This window comes from Orycteropus afer, unplaced genomic scaffold (assembly GCF_000298275.1).
Source record: "Orycteropus afer afer isolate SDZICR_OR568_19922 unplaced genomic scaffold, OryAfe1.0 scaffold00260, whole genome shotgun sequence".
Lineage (NCBI taxonomy): Eukaryota > Metazoa > Chordata > Mammalia > Tubulidentata > Orycteropodidae > Orycteropus > Orycteropus afer.
This window is the reverse complement of record NW_006921847.1, coordinates 812108-819286: the sequence shown is the minus strand read 5'-3', so window position 1 is coordinate 819286 and position 7179 is coordinate 812108.

Genomic DNA, 7179 nt, shown 5'->3' with positions numbered 1-7179 from the left:
GTTCTCCCATGATTAATCATTCTAAGAAGTGTATCTACCTAATGTAAATGTTCACCCTATATGCCAATTTTTTTGGCTAGAAGCCATGAGAGTGAGCTCAATTCCAGACTTGAAGGGTAATTGGGGGCATAGTCTTGGGGGTCTCACCAGACTCTATCAGACCAATCAACCTGGTCTTTTTTTTTATGATTTTGAGTTTTGTTCCACATTGTTCTTCCGCTCTATCCAGGATCTCCTGTACTGATCCCTTTCCTGGTGGTTGACAGTGGTAGCTGGGCACCATTTAGTTCCTCTGGTCTCATAGTTATATAGGGTGAGGATTGCATGGTCTACTAGTCCTTTGGACTAATTGTTCCATGCCATCTTTGGTTTTCTTAATTCTTCTTTGCTCTGGACAAGGAGAAATCCTTCATTGCATCTAGATGGCCACTTGCAAGCTTTAAGACCCCAGTCATTACTCACCAAAGTAGGATGTAGAACAATGTTTTTCTGTAGTATGTTACACCAACTGAGCTTGATATCCCCTGTGACCATGGTCCTTAACCCACAGGTCCAACTACCTACACCCTCAGGGTGGTTGGCTGTGACCAAGAAGTTATCATAACTTTGCCCCTTATTAGCTCGATTATATATTTGGACATTTTTTATGTTGTTGTTGTTGTTATGTACCATCAAGTCAGACAAGACTCACAGTGACCCCTCCTTGGGTTTCCGAGGCAGTATCACTACGGAAGTAGATTGCCCCATCTTCCTTCCAAGGAGTGGCTGGTGGGTTTGAACCGCCAGCCTTCTGGTTAGTAGTCAAGTGCCTTAGCCACTATGCTATCAGAGCTCCCATGCACCTACAAATATGTATGTAGGAAAAAACAAACCCACTACCATCAAGTTGATTCTAACTCAAAAAGACACTGTGGGACAGAATAGAACTGCCCTATACAATTCCCAAAGCTGTAATCTTTATGGGACCAAACTGCTTCATCTTCCTCTCACTGTGTGGCTGGTGGGTTTGAACAGCCAACCTTTTGGTTAGCAGTTTAGCACTTAAGCACTGTGTCACCAAGGCTTCTTAGTGCCTCTTTAGGGGCCAATAATATAAATCTCTGGGTTTTAACCTTACAGCTTTCAACAGCACAGAGCCAAGAGTTGAAGAATCAATAGTGCTTCCTACTGCTGGCAGTCAGCATCTTCTCTGTAGTTATCTTCCTGCCCTCCCTACAGGCCGCCCTGACCTGTCAATCGGGTCCCATGCAGGAAGGCCAGTTTGGAGCAACAGTTTTAAGCACTTTCTATCTACCTTGCGGTCAAGGATTATTACCCTGTGCAGCACTTCTTACTTCTAGAGTGGGATGATTTCTGCCAGTAGGATTTTAAAATCCAGATGTCAATGAAAGGACACCAGAAGAAATGTTTGCACAAGCCAGACCAACATTCTACAGAGCATGAGACAGATCATTTGGTGGTAGTGGTATTTCATCATACACTGCCTCACAGTGGGCAATTTATAAAGAGTAAAGCAATCTTTCCTAACTGGAGGGGATACATTGCAGAGAATCTGTGTCTGTTCTTAGAGGGTTCAAGTTCACCCCTCATCCCTGCTCTGACACTGTACTTTGACAAAGGGAACTACCAACATATTGTTATCCAACATCAGTAAAGCTACTTTTTAAGACCATGGTATCTGTCCTATTGATTTGAGAGTCATTAGAGAAAATCTGCCAAGTCAACCAAGAGAAACTTCACCATTAACAGAAGTCAAACTTGCAGATTTGTCTATATTCAGAACTCCTGCTCCTAAACATTGGGCAAAGCTGAGAGAACTGAGCTGTCAGGATAAAAACATGTCTGTCTTTTGCCTACTCATGTTGACAGGATTAATGTTCTATGCCCAAAAGACAGCATATTTTAAAGCAAGGGCAAGAGAGAAAATCAAAGAAACAGCTAGAACAATGGATCCCAAACTGTGTTCCTGGGAACTCTGAGGTTTCTGGGAAGGTGTCATAAGATCATAGGATGTGGAGGAGGGGACAAGAAAAGTTAGTGTTAACTAGAGAAGTCCTGCTTTTATCTGTTACTCATTTTAGACTTCTCTATAAGGTTCAGTTTGAAGAAAAATTTCCACTCCTTTTTTGAAATTACTTATTTAGGCTACAGTTTTATTCCTAAACATTTTGGTTCGATTTAAGTCAGCAAGCTTTAAGCCTGTTTTAGAATTGAACTGATTTTTTATTTTATTTTTTTTATTTTTGTAACTCCAAACTTTTATTTCAGAAATATTTGGCTGTAGAAATGAGTCAGACATTTCATTTTAACTGAGACATTTTGCCAAGCAGACTGAAAAGAAAAAATAAATATTCCCTCATCTTGAAAGAAAGTTGCTGCTAGAGGTTCTGAATTTCCTTTGTTATAAGAATTTTTAAAGAACTGTTTTGGGAATTTTAATATTGGAAAGAGTGGAGGAGGAATATAACTCCTTGTCTCTTTTAAATTTTAACTTGCATTTCAAAAAGGACACTCGAATATTTCACAACTGAAACAGTTTACTAAGGTCTTCATCTATAGATAAGGAGAAACTTCTTCTAGCCATATATATTTTGTTCCATTGAGCTCTATAGCTGTCCAAGGCCCTACATCAGTAAGATTATCTTTACTCTTATGTTAAAGAGTAAAGACGTTACTAAGGCTCACCTGACCTAAGCCATGGTATTTTCAAACACGTTATATGCATGTTAAAGCTGGACAATGCAGAAGGAAGACCAAACAAGAGTTGATGCCTTTGAATTGTGATGTTACTTAAGAATACCGTAGACTACTAGAAGAACAAATAAATCTGTTCAGAAAGAAGTACTACAGCCTGAAAGCTCCTTAGAAGTGAGAATAGCTAGACTTTGCCTCAAGTACTTTGGTCGTGTTGTCAGAAGAGACTAGTTCCTAGAGAGGGATATTATTGGTAAAGTAGAGAGTTGGTGAAAAAGGGGAAGACCCTCAATGAAATGGATCAGCACATCAGTGGGTTGCAACAATGAACTCAAACATAGCAATGATTGTGAGGATGCTACAGGACCAAGCAATGTTTCCCTCTGTTTTACCCAGGGTAGCTGAATCAGAGATAACTCACTGGCACCTAACAACATGTCAATAAGATTAGGAATGCTATGAAATCCATTGGAGATACAAATAGAATAAGCTAACCTATGACACTGAAGGTTTGCAACTTTGAAACCAACAAATCCAGGTGTCGTAAAGCCATGCCCAGAAATATTTACCTTCTTGAAAACTTCCCAAGTTACATCTTGGAATTTTGTCAGTTTTGAAATGTCATTATCAGTCAAGCATTAAATTTGCTAATATCTTTGTACAGCAATCCAAACATTATTAAAAGGATTTTATTCTAAGATTGTTCTTCATGATAATCATCATCTCTGCTCTGAATTCTTTATGTACATTATCTCTGATATTTATAGTAATCTGGTAAGAGAAGTTTTTATCCCTGCTTTACAGAGAAAGATGTCAGGACTCTAAAAGTTAAATGACTTGCCAAGAACCATAATAAGCAAATAAATGATAGTACATGACTCCAAGTTCTTTACTTCCCATAGTGGCTAAGGCACTTGACTGCTAACCAGATGGCTGGCGGTTCAAACCCATCAGCCACTCCTCAGAAGGAAGATGGGGCAATCTACTTCCGTAGTGATACTGCCTTGGAAACCCAAGGAGGGGTCGCTATGAGTTGGGTCCGACTTGACGGCACATAACAACAACAACAACAACAACAACACTATCACACCATATCCTATGATAGTGGAATCCGTATATATGCTTTGAGGATATGAAAGAATGGGTTAGCATTACTTTTATTGAGTACTTCCTATATAACAGGCACTGGGAAAAGCATTTTAAGTATATTTTCCTCCTTGATGCTCAAAATGCCATGAGGTAGATTCTATTATCACCATTTTACAGATAAGGAAACAGAAGTTTAACATGGTTAAATTACCCAGTTTACATACCTGAAAATATATGAAGCCACATCTAAAGCCTATGTCTGATTCTAAAACACAAATAATAAAACCATAATTTACTTCAAAGGAAAGAATTCTTTATGAGAGTTTATATACCTAAACTCCTAATACTCCCATTGTTTAAAATTTTTTGTGAGCTCATATTTTGAAATTGTCACCTTAGAACCAATGTGTGAACCACATGGGGGAAATAGCTCCTTAAATCTATTTTGTAGCAACGCTACATTACAGATGATCTCTGTTTTTTCCAAAAATCAAATTTACCCTCAAAGAATAAAGATTGGGCATCCTTAAGAATTTTAAAAAGAATGTGTTGTAATTTCAAAGAAGTGTCAAGAATATTTTTCGTTTTTTTGTTTTGTTTTGTTTATTTTTTATTGTAGTTTGAGAGAAATTTTAGAGTATATTAGTTTTCAATTCCACAATTTATTCACATTTTGTTTTGCGACACCAGTTGCAGTTCTCTCAATGTAACAGCAATTTTCCCGTTTCCTGGTTCCCAGTTTCCATTCGTCCTTCTATCTGGCCCCTTCCTGCTTTCTAAGCTTTGTTTTTGGGCAAATGCTGCCATTTTCATCTCATGTGGTTGATTGCCTTGAGTAGTGCATTGCTCTCTGGTGTTATTCACTTCGTAGGCCTATTATTTGGCTGAAAGTTGATTCCTGGGCGTGGGTTCAGTTCCAAGCTTGAATGTACCTAATGACCGCAGTCTTTGGAGTGCCGCTAGTCTCTATCACTCTGGTAACTCTGATATTTTTTTGGTTTAAAATTTTGTTCTACACTTTTTCTTTCTACCTCTCTATCCAGTACTTTCTGTTGTGATCCTGATCACAGCAGTTGGTAATGGCAGCCAGACACAATGTAGTTCTCCTGGTCTCCAGGTAGTGGAGGTGGTAGTTCATGTGATCCTTTAGTCCTTTGGATTGTTTCCTTGCATCTTTGATTTTCTTTGCTCTTCTTTGCTCCAATCCAGGAGGTAACAAGAATGTTTTGAAGAATTATAACACCCTCAGATTACATCTATAATTTCCCAGAATTCCTATCATGAAGGCGCAATACACTTTTAGAGGTATAATTCAGTATCCCAAAGCTCATTTTTATCTCAATCCCATTTGTCAATCAGCCTTGAACTCCATTCCTATACTGTCTCTATCCCAGGTATTTTTATGCTTTTCCTCACAAAAAGAGATTCTTTGAAGAAAGTCAGACATCTCTGCATGAAAGGAGCATTTGACCTAAGGAAAAGAATAGAGGAGAGGTTGTGATTCTTTGGGAGAATTCCAAATCATCCAGAATCATCTCCATGACAACTCAGACCTTTTCCTTCCTTTCCCCACAGGTAAAAACTCTAACCTGACAAAATAGTTATACATTTAACTGGAAATGACAGCTCACATTCAATGTTAGCCTCCCTTGTGTGTAAACTTTCTCAAAGGGGCAGATAAACCTGGGTACCTGTAGCCATTGATTAAAATTACTTTAATTTTATAACTCCAAATCACTCATAGGATATCACTTGTGAGCTGAAATCCCACTAAGTTGGGGAGAGATTGGCATTTAAACAGATGTCAGCAGTGTTTTGGGAAATGTAAATTGAGGTACAGATGGTGACTGCTAGGGAGTTAAGAGCATCTGTGTTCCATGGGGAAAAAAAAAAAAAACTATATTTGTGAAAAAAAAATTTTAAATAATAACTGAAACTCCAACTTGATTTTGAGAGAAGAGAAGAAAATATCCTCATTGGATGTAACTGTTTGATAAGATTCTTATCAAATGAAAGATGACCTGAATTCCTATGTTGTGGATCTAAATTATGTTAAGAATGGGGGTTACACCCTAAATCTTCAGTAAGCTTCAAGCTGATAGTCTAAGAGAACAACTATATAACCCTGTGAAAGATTGCTTATTCTTCAGTTGCAAACAATTTTGTACTTCCACTACCACCACTGCCGCTGAGTCAATTCCAACTCATAGAACCACTATGAGACAGAGAACTGCCCCCTATAGGGTTTCCAAGGCTGTAAATCTTTATGGAAAAGACTGCCCTATCTTTCTCCTGCAGAATGGCTGGTGGGTTCTAACTGCCAACCTTTTTGTTAACAGCAGAATACTTTAACTAGTGTGCCACCAGAGCACCTTCAGTGTAAGCTGAAAGAAAAGTATCAGTTACCCGCCATTAAGAGTATGAGTTCTGAAGACAAGAGAGACTGAGTTCAAATCCTACTGTTGCCACTTCATAGCCACATGACATTAGGACTCATTACTTAGCTTCACTAAGCTTCCTTTTTCTCGTTTAAAATGAAGATAAAAATAATAGTATCTGTCTCCATAAAATTGATGCAAGGATTAGATTTATGTGTAAAGTGCTAGCATCTATGGTGAACACCAATAAATTTTAGCAATTACCATTACACTTTTCCTAATTCCAGAAAGAACTTTCTAGATCTGGGCATTCATTGGTGACCTACACTCCAAGTATTGCATCCTCACACCTAGCATGAACAAACACTAATACTCTAGATATCCTAAATAAATCCATAGTTTGTTCATAACATCAGTGGTTTGACAGAGGGCTTTATTTTTGTTTAAACAAGATGTTACACATTTCCAATCAAAAGAATCACACACTCCAAATGTAAATATTTTGAGTTTTTAGGTTAGGCTACTTTGTGAGGCACAGAAACCTTTTCAGGTCACTAAGATAATTGAAAAAGTTACATTCTTATTAATGTCATCAGTCTTCTAGGAACTTAAGAGTACTAAAACAATTTTTCACCAAAAGACTTAATTTGCAACCAGGTAAAGACTGAACCAACATCTTCTTAGTCTGTGTATTTATGTTTTATTTATTTGTGTGTTTGTTTGTTTTTAAAGATTCTTATGCTCAGCTCTTCACATTAATCCAGTTTTTCAATGAGCGTTCTCCTTCAGGAAAAATCAAGAAAGCAAGAGGTAAATCAATGCAGTCATATTAGGAAACTGTATAGGAACCATATCAGAATCCAGACTGCCAGGTTAGAGTTTAATGTGTTGTACACCCTGCCTGATTGAAATGAGTTTATGCATTAGATACCATACACAAATGGATGCATTTAGCTTCGTTCATAGCACATCCGCAAACTCATTTACCAGATCCATAAGCACTTGTAAACATTGCTAA